The sequence below is a fragment of the Scyliorhinus torazame genome, chromosome 7 (genome assembly GCF_047496885.1).
Source record: "Scyliorhinus torazame isolate Kashiwa2021f chromosome 7, sScyTor2.1, whole genome shotgun sequence".
NCBI classification, from domain to species: Eukaryota; Metazoa; Chordata; class Chondrichthyes; order Carcharhiniformes; family Scyliorhinidae; genus Scyliorhinus; species Scyliorhinus torazame.
The window spans coordinates 231,422,362-231,439,910 of record NC_092713.1 but is presented as its reverse complement, the minus strand read 5'-3'; the positions used below and the strand labels follow the sequence as shown (position 1 = coordinate 231,439,910).

At 44.2% G+C, this 17,549-nt stretch overlaps 1 protein-coding gene across 1 annotated transcript in view; it reads right to left on the bottom strand.

Annotated features, from left to right (window-relative positions):
- The window catches only part of ergic1 (endoplasmic reticulum-golgi intermediate compartment 1), a 167,483-nt gene that overhangs the window by 113,549 nt on the left and 36,385 nt on the right, over nt 1-17,549 (bottom strand). The window lies entirely within an intron of this gene.

Below are 17,549 nucleotides of genomic sequence, written 5' to 3'. Positions count from 1 at the left end.
GAGCTTTTCCCCTTAGTAGATGGGTCAATAACCAGCGGACATTGGATTGGGTTGGATTTGTTTGTTGTCATGTGTACCGAGGTACAGTGAAAAGTTTTTTCTGCGAGCAGCTCAACAGATCATTAAGTACATGAAAATAGAAGAAAAGAAATACATAATAGGGCAACACAAGGTACACAATGTAACTACATAACATCGGCATTGGGTGAAGCATACAGGGGTGTAGTGTAAATCAGGTCAGTCCATAAGAGGGTCATTTAGGAGTCTGGCAACAGTGGGAAGAAGCTGTTTTTGAGTCTGTTCGTGTGTGTTCTCAGACTTTTTTATCTCCTGCCCGAAAGAAAAAGTTGGAAGAGTGAATAAGCCGGATGGGAGGGGTCTTTGATAATGCTGCCCGCTTTCCCCAGGCAGCGGGAGGTGTAGATGGAGTCAATGGACGGGAGGCAGGTTCGTGTGATGGACTGGGCTGTGTTCACGACTCTCTGAAGGTTCCTACGGTTATTATATAAACGGGGCATACTTTGAAGGTAAAGGGTGGGAAAACTTAGAGTGGATTTGAGGACGATCTTTTCACCCAGAGGGTAATGGGAATTTGTTACTCACTGCCTGAAAAGGATGGTAGAAGCAGGAACCCTCACAACATTTAAGAAGCATTTAGATGAGCATTTGAAACACCATAGCATACAAGGCTACGGACCAAGGGCTGGAAATGGGATTCAAAGATATAGGTGCTTGATAGCACGATGGACCAAAGGTCCTCTTTTTGTGTTGTAAAATCCCACGACTTCAGTTGATGATGGGGGCCAAAAATTATGGCCTTGCTCTTCCAGATATTCAGTTCGAGAAAATTTTCCCTCACCCACAACTTAGCGTTGACAGGTGTTATGTGGATAGGTGTCAGGAAGAGATGTATATTTGTGTACGTTTTGCACTTGTTTTTGTATCAAAGATACAGAGGGCACGGAAAAAGTTTTGAGTAGGTAATTCAGAATAGAGAAAATAGGGTGGTGCGGTGGCACAGTGGTTAGCACTGCTGCCTCACGGCACCGAGGCCCAGGTTCGATCCCAACTCTGGGTCACTGTCCGTGTGGAGTTTGCACATTCGCCCCGTGTGTGTGTGGGTTTCGCCCCACAACACAAAGATATGCGGGTTAGGTGGATTGGCCACACTAAGTTGCCCCTTAATTGGAAAAAATGAATTGGGCTAGCTAAATTTAAAATAAAACGGATAGAGAAAATCCATTTTGAACTATCCTTATCCTCAAGTCTCAGACAAGCATAGAGTGAGACAGGATCAGCTGTGGACAAAGGCAGAATTGTGCTCAACATGACCAAGCCAAACCTCTCAAAGAAAAATCAGACCGATTATACACCACTTGTGCATGCGTTGCAGCCAGGCCAGAAGGAACAGCAAGAGTAAGAGCCTGAGTGATTTCGTGGAGCAAGGATGTCAAATTAAAATAACTTGTTAAGCACAATGAAACATCGGGCATCATTGAACTGGGGAGGAAGAAAGACATCCTGCACTATATTCATTAAAGCCAGCAGTCAACATTCCAATGGGGCAGGGTATCACACATCACGGAAATGTGATGCAAATAATTGCAGGCAATCAAAGCCCTTTCAGTTGCTGTGTGTTCAGAAACAAAATGTTGATACTGTAGCATGCTCAGGGGACATTCACAGGAAGCAGCAAGCTGATTACAGTTTAGAAATGCAAATGTATTACCAAAGAAGGAAATGCGATTCCTCCATTTCGGCTGTATTAACACAAGAAATAAAGTCATTTTAAAATACTATGCAGTGGGTGGCCCGATGGCGCAGTGGTTAGCACTGCTGCCTCATGGCACCGAGGACCCGGATTTGATCCCAGCCCTGGGTCACTGTCTGTGTGGAGTTTGCACATTCTCCCCGTGTCTGCCTGGGTCTCACCCCCACAACCCAAAGATGTGCAGGGTAGGTAGGTTGGCCACGGTAAATTGCCCTTAATTGGAAACATTCAAAAAATAATTTTTAAAATACCATGCAGTAGAAAGCCAAGAGGAAGATGGCAAGGAACTAATTGAACTTTGCTTCTATAGCCCTAGCCCAAGATAGACTCAACAACATTGGGAGCAAATCTACAGGTTTATCACAATTACCCAAAACATACAGAAATATATATAACATAGGAATTCTACGTGGATTATATTATATGCTATAGATAAAATAAGGAATATATAGAGGATGGATAGATTAGAAACAGAGGCAGTAATATTCCACTTTGTCTCATTTTTTTTTACCAGCAGGAAATGACCATCAAAGGAATTTCTTGTGTTTTCTACCATAAACACAAGCTGCTTACGTTATGACAACGTTCAATTCAGACAAGCAATTTTCTTTATTCTCCCCTATAGTTATGCACTTGGTAAGAAGAATAAAGGAGCTGAGTATTATTTAAATGGAGAAAGACTGCAGAAAACCGCAGCACAGAGGGATTAGAGGGTCCTCATGCATAAATCACAAAAAGCTAGCATGCAAGTTCAGCAGGTAATAGATTTGATTTGATTTATTGTCACATGTACCGAAGTACAGTGAAAAGTATTTTTCTGCGGCCGAGGAACATACACAGTACGTACATAGTAGACGCAAGAATAATCAACAGAGAACATTGACAAGTGGTACATCGACAAAACAGTGATTGGTTACAGTGCAGAACAAAGGGCCAAACAAAGCAAACACGTGAGCAAGAACAGCATAGAGCGTCGTGAATAGTGTTCTTACAGGGAACAGATCAGTCCGAGGGGGAGACGTTGAGGAGTCTTGTAGCTATGGGGAAGAAACTGTTCCTATGTCTGGACGTGCGAGTCTTCAGACTTTTGTACCTTCTGCCTGATGGAAGGGTCTGGAAGAAGGCAAAGCCTGGGTGGGAGTGGTCTCTGATAATGCTGTCTGCCTTCCTGAGGCAGCAAGAGGTGTATACAGAATCAATGTGGGGGTGGCAGGTTTGTGTGATGCATTGGGCTGAGTTCACCACAGTCTGCAGCTTCTTGCGATCTTGGACCGAGTAGTTGCCATACCAAGCTGTAATGTAGCTGGATAGGATGCTCTCTATCACACATCTGTAGAGGTTTGTGAGAGTCGATGCAGACATGCCAAATTTCTTTCGCTTCCGTAGGAAGCAGAGACGTTGTTGGGCTTTCTTGACTGCTGCATCAACGTGAGTGGACCAGGACAGACTGTTGGTGATGGTGACCCCCAGGAACTTAAAGCTAATAGGGAAGGCAAATGAAATGTTGGCCTTTATCTTAAAAGGAATGGCGTATAAAAACTTGTTAAAGCTATATATTAGGCACTCGTTAGACCACACCTGGAATACCGTGAACAGTCTTAGTCCCCTTTTTTAAGGAAAGTTGTCCTTGGCATTGGAGGCAGTCCAGAGAAGGTTCACTAGGTTGATTCTTATGATGAGAAGTTGAGTAGGTTGGGACTGTACTCATTGGAGTTTAGAAGAATGAGAGGTGACCTTAATGAGACATAGATGATTATCAGAGGACTTGACAGGATAGATGCTGAGAGGTTGTTTGCACTTGTGGGAGAGTTTAGGATCAGAGTAAGGGGTTTAAGACCGAGAGGAGCAGGAATTTCTTCTCTCAGAAGGGGAGTGAATCTGACAAATTCTTTACTGCAGGGGGTGTTAGAGTCTGGGTCATTAAGTATGTTTAAGGTCGAGATAGACAGATTTTTAATCAACAAGGGAATCAAGGGTTATGGGGGTAAGGCCGGAAAGTGGAGTTGAGGATTATATCAGATCAGTCATTATTCACATTGGATGGTCGAGCAGACTCGATGGGCCAAATGGCCTCCTTCTGCTCCTATGTCTTATGGTCTACACAACTCACTCCCCTCCTCAATCAGATTAACCCCGGCCATCCGGTCAACTGTTTCTTAATTGACTTGTCAAGCAGGCCAAAAGTGTCACTTCCCAGACTACATTCCCACCCATGTTCCTGCCTATAAAAGAAAGTTTCAATTTCATCAATACTACAAATATTGCAGCCACAATCAAAAGCAACAATGGTAAATTGAGTGGTGTGCATTTGAAGTGGCTGCTGGTGCATCTAATTTGTTTCTGTTTAAAAGGATTTACACTTGCCTCATAGGGGAGCTTTCTGGCAGGGATTGTTCCTAAAACGGTCATGACTGCTTGAGACATGCTGGCAGCTGCATCACTGCCATTCTACATTGAACATTATGTCTGTTCCACTTTGACAGATTTTCAATCCATTCTTCTAGTTTCCATTAAGAGGAACATTAATGAAAAAAAATAGAAGCATTGTGAACAAGATAACATGCTTCCAACCCACTTGAAGCCCTCTTACACATCATTGAATATGGTGTAATTTTTCTAAGAGCTGTTGTATCAGACCATACATCATACAATTCCAATTACTCACCCATCAAGGGAGAAAAATAAAACCAGCATGGGTTATTTTTTCCTTGGTTGGGGCAGGCAGTAAGGCAGCAAACAGTAAGGGGCTGGTTTAGCACAGGGCTAAATCGCTGGCTTTGAAAGCAGACCAAGGCAGGCTAGCAGCACGGTTCGATTCCCGTAACAGCCTCCCCGAACAGGCGCTGGAATGTGGCGACTAGGGGCTTTTCACAGTAACTTCATTTGAAGCCTTCTTGTGACAATAAGCGATTTCATTTTCATTTCAAACACTGATCAGTTAAGTCATTGCCTTTGTTATTAGTGTTTGCCAGATTTCTTCTTATTCCTCAAATTATGTCACAGAAATCCACTTGAAATAATATCAATGGCAAACAGAACCTTGCTGTATTACCCAATGTTGCGAGATATACTGAAAAAGATTGAAATTTGGAATCACTGCAGACAGCCAATTCATTTTATTTTTCATTTTAGACGGTAATACTCAGGTCATGTAACATACTACAATCCCTCCCCACTTTAAAAAGAAAATTCTATATTAAGTTGCAAAACTGTACATAACGATTAAACCAACATCAAGGATATAGGAAAAGTTAACAGTTTGATTTGCAGACTGATATTTACTGTAACCACAACCAAAATATATACTGTAAAGCATGGCCAACACGTCGGCCCGGTTGTCTTATAGACAACCCCATTTTTCAACTCCAAAAATCATGGCCGGGATTCTGCATTATCGTGCCAAGTGTTGACGCCGGCGTCAATGGGCCTCCAGGCCCAGTAATTCTCCTGCTTTTCGGGGGCTAGAACGGCACCGGAGTGCTGTGCGCTGCTCCGGCGCCGAAAGCCGGCCCTGCACGGCCGGCGCTTGTCCGCGAATGCCGTCTCCGCGCTGGCCCCCGTGCTACATGGCAGAGCCCTACAGGGGCCCGATGCAGAGGAACATAGGGCCCTCCCCGGAATGAGCGGGTCACCCCCAATCGCAGGCCTGGCCACAATGGAGCCCCCGCCCCGCCCCCACACCCCCACCAGAACGGCCCCCGCAGCCAGAACGTCAAAGTTCCGACATGTGGGACCATATGTAAACCACACCAGCGGGACCGGCGGAACTCGGACCATCCAGTGCAGAGAATCGCGGTGGGGGCTGCTTTCAAAGGCCCCCAACCGGTGCCACGGCAACCCCGTGGGCCCGATTGGCGCCGATTTTCCGGTTGCTGGAGAATCGGCAGCCCAGCGTGGCGGGATTCTCGCGCCCCCGCCAATTCTCCGTCCCGCCGCAGGCTCGGAGAATCCCGGCCCATGTTTTCATAAATATTCAGCAAAAAATTCACCTTTGTGGCCACAGCATGCTATGCTTGCATTAGCAGTTAGCCTCAATTTCTTGTCCCACAAATGCAACTTTACTTAGCTTATAAATTGGCACAAAGAATCAAGCAGGTGATACAGGTTGTGTTGCCAAGATGCACAAAGTTTAAGGCATGCCCACATAGAGAAGACCTTGCATGGCAAATAACAAAGAAAAGGAATGAATTGTGAAGCTGGTTTCACACCAGGAGTCATATCATTTGCTGACCCGCCAAATATCTGTCCTGCAGCGGGGGACATCAGTGTTGGTGAGAAACTGGTGTGAGAATGAAAGGAGGAGGAATCTGATCTGAAGATAAATCCCAAGTCCAAACACGCTATGAGAACAGGAACCAGGCACTGGTTTCATCTTGAGAAGCATGTATTGGATTGGGTCCTCATAAATCATCAGAATGATTCCAACGTCACCAGGAATGACAATGCCACATGGAATGGAATACATCTATACAAACTTTGGTGAACCTGATCAACCCGAATTTGGCAAAAATTTCAGACCAACACCGAATTGGCGTATCCACTTTATGGAATGAAAATATAGTGAGTGGGATTCTCGTCGTTGGGAAACCCATGCGTCGACCTAGGACTGGAATATCCCGCTGGTGTGAACAGCCATAGATCGCACCCCAACTCTTTTTTTATACAAATTTAGAGTACCCAATTCTTTTTTTTTCTAATTAAGGGGCAATTTAGCATGGCCAATCCACCTACCCTACACATCTTTGGGTTGTGGGGTTGAGACTGACGCAGACATGGGGAGAATGTGCAAACTCTGCACAGACAGTGACCCGGGACCTGGGTCGAATCCGGGTTCTCAGCGCCGTGAGGCAGCAATGCTAACCACTGCGCCATCGTGCCGACCCAACTCTTTGCATCAGATGCCGAAGACAATTAATGACATATTGGAACACTTTAATTGCAGTTGAAGGTATCTTTGTACAATTAATTTATTCAATAAACTGTGCCACATTAATTCACATTATGACTTACCGATGTTATGCTTTTGTTCCCATTTCAAAATGACCATCTATACCTGCAATTCACATTTTATACTCCCGTATAAGATGCCTCCCATTTTTGGAAAGACTTTTGGAGGCTTCAAAAGGTTAACTTGTATGTCAACATCTACAGTTTGACCAATATCTCCAGAGTAAAATGTAAATGTCGCCACAATCCCAGAGGGCCATTGGCTGCTCTCCTCTTTTGAGAGACAGAGTGATTGGTAGTGATTTAACCAGAGGATCACCACACCTTAGTTGAGGTGCAAGGTTCAGAAGGCGGGACCTTCATGAATAATCTCAACCGGTCTGGGAATTGAACCCACGCTGTTGGCATTTTCCGCACCACGAACCAGCTGTCCAGCCAACTGAGCTAACCCTATCTACTCAGCCGATATTTACTTGTGAAATACACCTGCAATTTCTCATCAATGCACTCTTTCATGGCAAAATTGAGCACTTTTAGTGAGTCACAACCTCATGCATTTCTTCACGAATTCATATTGCAGACACCAGCAAGTCATATGTGTACGCAAAGTAATTCACAACTAGCTCAGTGGCGAAAAATGACTCAGTCTTTGTGGTAAATCTCAAAAGCATGTCTGCATTTGCACCCTGACTTACAATATTTAATATCATACTGATGATGGCTGATTTTATCATTTGGTCTTCCTTGCTCCAAGACCACTTTGTCCTCACTTAGCATTTCCTCAATAAGACATGCATAGGAGCAGAATTAGGCCACTTGGCCCATCGAGTCTACTCTGCCATTCAATCATGACTGATATTTTCTCATCCCCATTCTCCTGCCTTCTCCCCATAGCCACCGATCCCCTTATTAATCAAGAACCTATCTATCTCTGTCTTAAAGACACTCAGTGAATTGGCCTCCACAGCCTTCTGCGGCAAAGAGTTCCACAGATTCACCACCCTCTGGCTGAAAAAATTCCTTCTCATCTCTGTTTTAAAGGATTGTCCCTTTAATCTGAGATGGTGTCCTCTGGTTCTAGTTTTTCCGACAAGTGGAAACATCCTCTCCACGTCCACTCTATCCAGGCCTCGCAGTATCTTGTACGTTTCAATAAAATCCCCTCTCATCCTTCTGAACTCCAAAGAGTACAGACCCAGAGTCCTCAAACGCTCCTCATACGACAAGTTCTTCATTCCAGGGATCGTTCTTGTGAACCTCCTCTGGACCCTTTCCAAGGCCAGCATATCCTTCTTTAGATATGGGGCCCAAAACTGCTTACAATACTCCAAATGGGGTCTGACCAGAGCCTTATACAGCCTCAGAAGTACAGCCCTGGTCTTGTATTCTAGCCCTCTTGACATGAATGCTAACATTGCATTTGCCTTCTTAACTGCTGACTGAACCTGCACATTAACCTTAAGAGAATCGTGAACAAGGACTCCCAAGTCCCTTTGTGCTTCTGCTTTCCAAAGCATTTCCCCATTTAGAAAATAGTATGTCTAGATTCCTCCTTCCAAAGTGCATAACCTCACACTTTTCCACATTGTATTTCATTTGCCACTTCACTGCCCACTCTCCTCGCTTGTCCAAGGCCTTCTGCAGCCCCCTTGCTTCCTCAATACTACCTGTCCCTCTACAGATCTTTGCATCATCTGCAAACTTAGCAACAGTGCCTTCAGTACCTTCTTCCAGATCATTAATGTATATTGTAAAAGTTTGTGGTCCCAGCACAGACCCCTGAGGCTCACCACTAGTCACCGGCTGCCATCCTGATAAAGATCCCTTTATCCCCGCTCTTTGCCTTCTTCCAAGTCAGCCAATCCTCTATCCATGCCAGGATCTTACCCTGAACACCATGAGCTCTTAACTTATTTAACAGTCTCCTATGCGGCACCATGTCAAAGGCCTTCTGGAAATCTAAATAAATCACATCCACTGATTCTACTTTGTCTAACTTGATTGTTACCTCCTCAAAGAACTCTAACAGACTTGTCAGACACGACCTCCCTTTGACAAAGCCGTACTGACTCAGTCCCATTTTACCATGCACTTCCAAGTGCTTCGCGATCTCATCTTTAATAACAGACTCTAAAATCTTACCAATGACCGAAGTCAGGCTAACCGGCCTATAATTTCCCGTCTTCTGCCTCCCTCCCTTCTTAAACAGTTGTGTTACATTAGCCACCTTCCAGTCCTCTGGGACCCTTCCTGCCTCTAGTGATTCCTGAAAGATCATCACTAATGCCTCCACAATTTCCTCCGCCATCTCTTTTAGGACCCTGGAGTGTAGTCCATCCGGTGCAGGAGACTTATCCACCTTCAGACCTTTCAGTTTCCCCAGAACCTTCTCCTTAGTAAAGGTCACTGCACTCACCTCTGCCCCCTGGTTCTCCTGGAGCTCTGGCATCCCACTGGTGTCTTCCACCGTGAAGACAGGTCTTCCATCAATGACAGATGTACTCTTTCCATCTACTCACCATGGGTGGCATGGTGGCAGTGTTTAGCATTGTTGCCTCACAGCGCCAGGGGCTGGGGCTCAGTTCCAGGCTTGGGTCTCCATGTCGACATGGATTACCTCCGGGTGTTCCGGTTTCCTTCCACAGTCCAAAGATGTACAGGTAAGGTGGGGTAATGTAGTTGCGGCGATAGGGGAGTGGAGTGGGTCTAGTTAGGGTGCTCCTTCAGAGGGTCGGTGCAGACTCAATGGGCCAAATAGCCTCCTCCTGCACTGGAGGAATTCCATGGTTCTCATTCCTACTCTAAATAACTCGGCTCAGGTTTAACCATACTTTCTTCTGTCAATTTTTCCCCAAGAGTCTTTGTTCCCTCCTGCTACTACCAATAGCAGGTAATAAAACATATCATATTCCATCGTAACACTAACTCAGCCCAACAATGAAGTACTGTTATTGGAATAACTTAGTCAGTATCACATTAGTTTTGCGTAAGGCAATGTGACTTCGGGACTACTTGTACTCGCCTTCCGAGATAACAGATACTGCTGCAGTTGTATCAACGATGAAAGTAAGTTGTGAATCTTCCAACGCTCATTTATATTGTGAGCGCTGGGATTACATCTTAAATTCTTTAACTCTCATCTTCCTCACGCTGTTTTTCCTGCTCTCCAACTGAGCACAGCTCTTGATCTGTCGTTCAATAACATCAACTTCTGTTTCCATTTCAATCCTATGGGCATGCGAGGATTTCCAGGCTCCTGATTTACCTTTAGATCCATCATAAACTCAACTTGGTGCTTGACCTGGATCTTTGCCATGACCTGCAGCATTACTGTTTCCTCTATTCCTGTATGCCATCTGGATATGATCAGCTTCCAACAGGTATAGCACTTTAACATAGCCATTCAGCCCATTCAGTCTGCACCTACCCTCTGAAAAGCACCCTACCCGGCTCCAATCTCCCGCCCTCTCCCTGCAACCCAACCCAACCCACAAATCTTTTGGGCAGTAAGGGGCATTTTACCGTGGCCAATCCACCTCACCAGCACATCATTGGGACTGTGGGAGGAAACTGGAGCACCCGGAGGAAATACACACAGACACGGGAGAAAGTGTAAACTCCACATAGACACTTACCCAAGATCGGATTCGAACCCGGGTCCTTGCGCTGTCAGGCAGCAGTGCTAACAAGTGTACCATCGTGCCACCCTATAGTTTATTGCCTTTACTCAAAAGCTTGGCCTGGATTGCAATGCTCTTTAGGCTTCCTACAAATTAGTCCCTAGTTTGATTTCCAAGTTTGCACCATGCCCACAGTGACAAGAAAGACTCTTTGATTTGAGAATGTAATCTTCATAGTGTCACTTTGCAACTGCTTCCTTTCACAGAATGCAACTCTCACTGCAATCTCATTCATAGTCACGGCATAATTAGAATTTATAATTTCATTAATTTAAAAATATTCCATCAAATTGGGATCTCTGCAGCAATGTTGGTTAAAATCTATACCACAAATGCATCTGGCCCCATCAAGGTGAGGAAAACATTTACTTTATTCAGTTGGAGCCAGATGCAAAACCTTCATTTGTCATTTTATCAGTCCTTCTCGTTAGAATTGAATTGCCCCATTGTCCCCAATAGGTCTTTATTGCCCCCCCCCCCCCCCCAACCGCACAATTTTGTGCCGCTCCAACTCATTGTGTACCTGAAAATGAAATGCACACACAACCATCTTTCAAATCGTTCAACTTCCTCAAAATCAACTTCAGGAATTTCAAAAAATGTGTCACAACATTTTTTTAGTCCTTAACTTCTCAAATGAAATGCAAAAGAAAATTCCATCCCAGCGTCGCCGTCATCTTTTTGTCGTATTGCACTGAGCAAAGATTAACTTGCAGATTCTCAACAGGCAGCCATTACAGGACTAATTTTATTTCCACCACCCCATGAGGACGGCAGCAGAGAGAACAAAAGAACAAAATGCTCAGATCTTGCAATATACTGCACCCAGGACCTATGACATTATAGCATTCTCTCCAGTGCCAGTCTAGGTTACAGGCTGAAGTCCTGGAATGGTGATTTAACCTCAGACTCAGGCAAGTAAACCAAGCAAGGTTAAAAGAGCAAGCATGTAATATTTTCCTTACCTCCCTATTCCAAAGAGCACTGGAAAAATTGCATAAAAGATTGGGTCATTTCTTCTCAAAGTGTGCTCATAAAAAAATTCAGTTAAGTGCTTGCAGCATTAGCACCGACTTGAGAACTACAAGGTGCCATTTTCAAATGGAAAAGAGGCAGAGGGCTATAATTGATGAAAACAGCATGACGTTTGTGGCTGGTTTAAAAAGATGATCATTTCTGTCTCACTCATCTTTGAACTGGAGGAAATTACAGCTCATCCAAGACTGGGGGTCTGATTAAACAGAGGCAGTGGAGGGATCAGCAGGCATAGTGGACAGGGAGGGCTGGGTGTTGTCAAGAATATCTGTGGAAGCCGAATACTACACTACTGCTGCATTATGAATTCAATAGAATGCTACGAAGGAAGGACGGAAGGTTGAGGCCATTAAATGTCTTCAAACACGATATAAATTTAGATGTACTTAACTCCTCGGTAACACTGTTGTTTGAGTCACAAGGTCGTGAGCTTAAGTCTTATTACTCCGAGATTTAAACGCATAATACACAAGTAAAAGTAAAGTCGTCATAGTCTCAGATGACCATAAGCTGCTTTTCCCTTTGAGGGGGAGAACAGACTGGTAGTGATTTAATCCGAGGGTCACCACACCTCAGGCGAGGCGAAAGGTTGAGAAGGCGGAGCCTTTGTAATTAACCTCAGACGGTACGGGGATTGAATATGAGCTGTTGGCATCGCACTGCATCACGAACCAGCTATCCAGCCGACTGAGCTAAAATGCATAGTGAACATTTGAGTGAACAACCTTATCCGAGGTGCCTTTGAATCAAAGTTGCCTGCTCGGGTGTGTGTAAAAGATATTAAAGAACATGAGGGAGTTTCCTCAATCCTCTAGACAACATTCACCTCTCACACAGACACACTTAAGTGGAAAGAGATAGAAACCGAAACAAGAAAAAGCTTACAATTCAGAGCTGACTAGAATGGGTCAGGGGCCTCTGAGAAAGTAAAAGAGCAGTGCAACACCATTGGGCAGCTTGGAGTGTAAAAAGGCAGATTTACAAAGTTACAAAATGGGCTTGGGCGAGGTGAGAAGGAAAGAGAAATCGTTACCCATGTCTACAGATCAACAGTGCTTTAAAAGGAGGAAATTACAAATTTGCAGAATAAATACCAGTAAAGAGGGGCAATTTTACGTTTCTGGATGCAGGAGGTAAATAAAGGTTAGAAACAAGCTAACATTGAAAAGGATACATGGAGGCCATAGGCATGATAAAATGGAGAATAAATTGAGCAAATAAAAGAGGGAAGAAAGATGGAAAAGTGTAGGGGGAGCTTTAGAGTTCAAAAATGTCAATAACTGTACATTATCCCACAGATACGTCTCGAAAAATAGAATGGTTGTGTGTAAGGTAGGACCCTGAAAGGAAATGATAATGAATGAGCAAAAGGATAATGAATGATCAAAATTTGCAGCACTGCCAAAGTGATTTGCAATAGTATTTACAAAAGGGAAGGTAATTGGGAGAAGGTTAATTTGCTATCAATTAAAAACAAGATCAGAATTTTCCTTTCAGAATTTCAAGTAAACAGTGCAGAAGTATTACAATAAATAAGTGTCAAAGCATTAGAGAAGTTCGCTAAATTAAAGGAGCACACAATACCAGACTCTTGGCAGGATAAGTCCAAGGATCTGGAGAAAAATAGAGGGGATAGAAATAGCAATGACCCTGGAAATGTTTTTTGGGATTCTATTTGAGTGGATAGGTGTTGCAAGAATTAAGAATGTAACATCCCTTTTGAAAATAGAAGACAGGTCTAACTCAGATAATTACAGGTCCATCAGTTTAACATGTCTGGGCAGTAAAACTTTAGAATTTTTAACTCAAGGTGACAGTGGAGTACTAAATATCTGGAAAAAGAGAAAATAATTAGAAACAGTTAACACAAATTTCAAAATGGAGCATTGTGCTAGGAAAACCAGCTGAAATTTATTTGAGGGCGTATTACAGCGCCAAGAACCACCCCACTATCTAACGGCCATCAGGCTAGATTCAGAGCCTCAGGAGGGAACGCATGCCCGAGGCCTTACTAAACCCCGTTTTTTACACTGAGGAGCTCCGCTCGCCGGAACTCCACAGTGCAGAAAGAGATTGGACACCATTTTCAAATGACCCACCCCAAGCCCCAACTCACCATTAGGGGGTCCCCAGGCACCGCCCCCCCCCCCACCCGCCCAAACAAGAAACCCTCCCGCCCCAATCACCACCATGTGAATAATGCCAACTTGGCACTGCCAGCCTGGCATGTTGGCAGTGCCACTTGCCCAGGTGGCACCAGCAGTGCCAGGGTACTATTCTGCCCAGAGGGCATGCACCTCAGGGCCTCCAATCCCCTGGCAGACCCCCACGAGTGCCGTTCCATCTGGTTCCCATTTGCGCTTGCCTGAGGTCTCCAAGGTGAAAGGGATAGATCCCAATGCCTTGGCTACCTCAGAGAACTGCATATTAGAGTGAGACTAGTTGTCTTCCTCTAATATGCAGATTTTCCAAAAAGTGATCCCACTCACAATGGGTGGGCTTCACATCACAAAGTCTCGCGAAATCAGGTTAGGTCTCACGAGACGTAGCGAGTCAGGTAAATCCCAGGAATGGGGTCTCTCGGCTGTTACCTACCAGGTTGTGCATAGCACGTTGACTTTTGGGTACAGCATAGCCAATAGATCGGGCTCTCTATTTCCCTCCTGACATGAGTTCTTTCAGCTTCCTCTCAGTTTTTAAAAGAAAAACATGCTGCTTGATTCAATCAGCCAATTGTGCTACTGTGGGCAGTACAAGTGGATAGCACTGTGGCTTCACAGTGCCAGGGTCCCAGGTTCGATTCTCCGCTGGGTCACTGTCTGTGCGGAGTCTGCACATTCTCCCCATGTCTGCGTGGATTTCCTCCAGGTGCTCCGGTTTCCTCCCACAGTCCAAAGACGTGCAGGTTAGGTGGATTGGCCATGATAAATTGTCCTTAGTGTCCAAAAAGGTTGGGAGGGTTATTGGGTTACGGGGTTAGGGTGGAAGTGAGGGCTTAAGTTGGTTGGTGCAGACTCGATGGGTCAAATGGCCTTCTTCTGCACTGTATGTTCTATGTTCTAATTGCTGAGACTCGTGGCTTATGGACCTGGCATTACAAAGGCACTGAAATCAATGTACAATGTTGCTTAATTGGTCAGTCGGCAAAAAATCTTTTTGGCCAGGCGGACAAATCCTGTTAATGTAAAGAACCACTCACAGAGCCACTGCACTGTAACAATGTGAACAGCCTACTTAGCCTATTGTTCAAATTCAGAATACTGACCATATTTAACCACCATACTTTAATCACATAGATGTGATTACGTGATTGGGCAGCATTTGCTCAACCGTTCTCTGCAAACAAAAGGAATATGTTCAACCCTCGTGTCTCTTTTGAATTACCAGTATTATGGGCCAGGATTTAATAACTCCAAAATGTATTATGGAGTCCATCTGACCTTTAACTTTTTATTGATTTTGGCTAGGATGGGCACAAGAGCCTTCCTTTCAGGTGTTATTCAACGGACTTCTTAGGTGCTTTTAATCAAAAAAAAAGCTTTATTCTAAGAATTTAGTTAACATTTGTATAAACACACACAAGAATCAATTATAAACATAAAGACCCCACACAGCTACAGTAATATATGTATAACCCTTAATGAATTCCCCCTCAACTGTTCCAATTCAATAACAAAATCCAGGTAAAACCAGAAACCCCTTTTCAAAGGTGTGACCCAGCACACGGCATTCTCACTGGTATAAGACTGTTGTTATTGATACCCTGTGCCCCTTTTCAAACAGCAGATTTGAATTCATTCCAGAAAGCAATTATCTCTTTTAAGTTACCAAACAGTCCGGAACAGCTTTTTAAATGAAGATAGAGAAAGACACTTCTTTCAATCTGTGCAGTTCGAACCAATCCAAAAAACTCAAAGTGAAAGCAAAAACTCACAGGGCCACAGCCCAGCTCCACCCACACAAATAACATCACTGAAGCCATGTGATAGGACAAAAACCTTTCTTAAAGGGACACTGCCATGACACCAGGAGCTTGTCGAACCTATACTGCCCACTTGATTTCTCCATGGCAACGCCTAAACCAAAGAGTTGACTTTCTCCTGTAGCATAATGTTGATTGTTTCAAATTTGGCAATCTTGTGTTTGTCCTGATGAGTTTAAGACGAAAAGCTTGAGCAATATCAAGCTTTTTAGCAATATCACCTGCAAATGCCAGCCTCTCGATATACAATTTCTCTACCACAAGTAGCTAATTGCCACATCGCTAAGCATATACATTAGTTGCCAGAAAGGACTAAGCAACACACTATACAAAGTGGGTTAAATAAATAACTTGTCTGTTTGAATGCATTATATTTTGTGCCACATTTCCAGCATTGTAAGCAAGTACCCTTGGGCGGCACGGTGGCACAGTTGTTAGCACTGCTGCCTCACAGCACCAGGGACCCAGATTCAATTCCGGCCTTGGGTGCCTGTCTTATGTGGTGTTTGCACATTATCCCCATGGGTTTCCTCCGCATGCTCAGGTTTCCTCCCACAGTCCAAAGATGAGTAGATTAAGTGGATTGGCCTTGATAAAATTGCCCCTTCGTATCCAAAATGTTAGGTGGGGTTACTTGGTTACGGGGATAGGGTGCTCTTTCGGAGAGTTGGTGCAGACTTGCTGGGCCGAATAATCTCCTTCTGCACTGTAGGGATTCTATGACGATTGTAGGTTCGCAACAGCAGTTTATTCTCAGCCGGCAGTGAGAATAATATACCACTGAGCTTCCCAAATACCTTGGTGATGTGAGTAATTGCCTTGACTCTGGTGCCAGCAGTGTCGATCATTTCCTCAATGCAACACCCCCTCCCCAGCCAAAATCTGCCAATTTATGTCAACCAAAATATTTTCCATAATCAATAGTATTTTGAAACTGAGCACTTCTTCCCATCTTGTCACAGACAGGCAACAAAACAACTTTCTGGCAAAAGAGTTGCTGTGGGGGGTGACTGACGGCTATGTAATAGAATAAGGTAACATCACAGAATAACCAAAGTTATGTTCAAGAGCAAGTCTGGAGCTCGGACATCCTTCTTCAGTCACTGCGCCTTAAAATGTACCAAACAGTTAGTTTCAACACACTGTACAAAGAAAGTACTTATTGTTTGTTTGAATGCATTATATTTTGTGGCACATTGCCAGTATTATACGTAAGTCCCCTTACAGGTCAGCAACAGCAGTTTATATAATTGCGTGCTCTAGCAAGTGATTGGAGCTTAGATTTTAAATCTAAGAAGGGACAATGAAGTAACCTTCTAGTATGATTAAGACATGCATTACCACCATGTAGAGTTGGGTTTCTGACTGTCCCCATCAGATATGATGTCTGGTCAGACCTCAAGTCACAATACATACAGTACAGCAAACAATTGAGCAATAACTAGCACTGTAACAAATGGAAAATCATTCTGTAATTGCATCACTGAACTTACTTTCTGAAGGATATATGGAAATGGAAGTGTCTTGAGAGAAATAACAATAAGGTGTGCTGTGAATATTATACCACGATAGTCCTTAATACCAGGGCTCCGCATGGCTGCCTACTTAGCCCCCTACTATACTCCCTATGCACACGCACGACTGTGTGGCAAGATTTGCCACCAACTTCATCTACAAGTTTGCTGATGACACGGACGTAGTGGATCAGATCTCGAACAACGATGAGTCAGAGTACAGGAGGGAGATAGAGAACCTAGTGGAGTGGTGTAACAACAACAATCTCTCCCTCAATGTCAGTAAACTAAAGAACTGGTCACTGATTTCAGGAAGCAAAGTGTCTGCATCAACAGGGCCGAAGTGGAGATGGTTGACAGCTTCAAATTCCTAGGTTTGCACATCACCAACAATCTGTCCTGGTGCACCCACATCGACGCTACGACCAAGAAAGCACATCAGTGCTTGTACTTTCTCAGAAAACTAAGAAAATTTGGCTAGTCCACATTGACTCTTACCAACGTTTGCAGATGTACCATAGAAAGCATCCTATGTGGCTGCATCACAGCCTGGTATGGCAACTGCTCGGCCCAAGAATGTAAAAAACTACAGAGAGCCTTGAACACAGCCCAGTCCATTG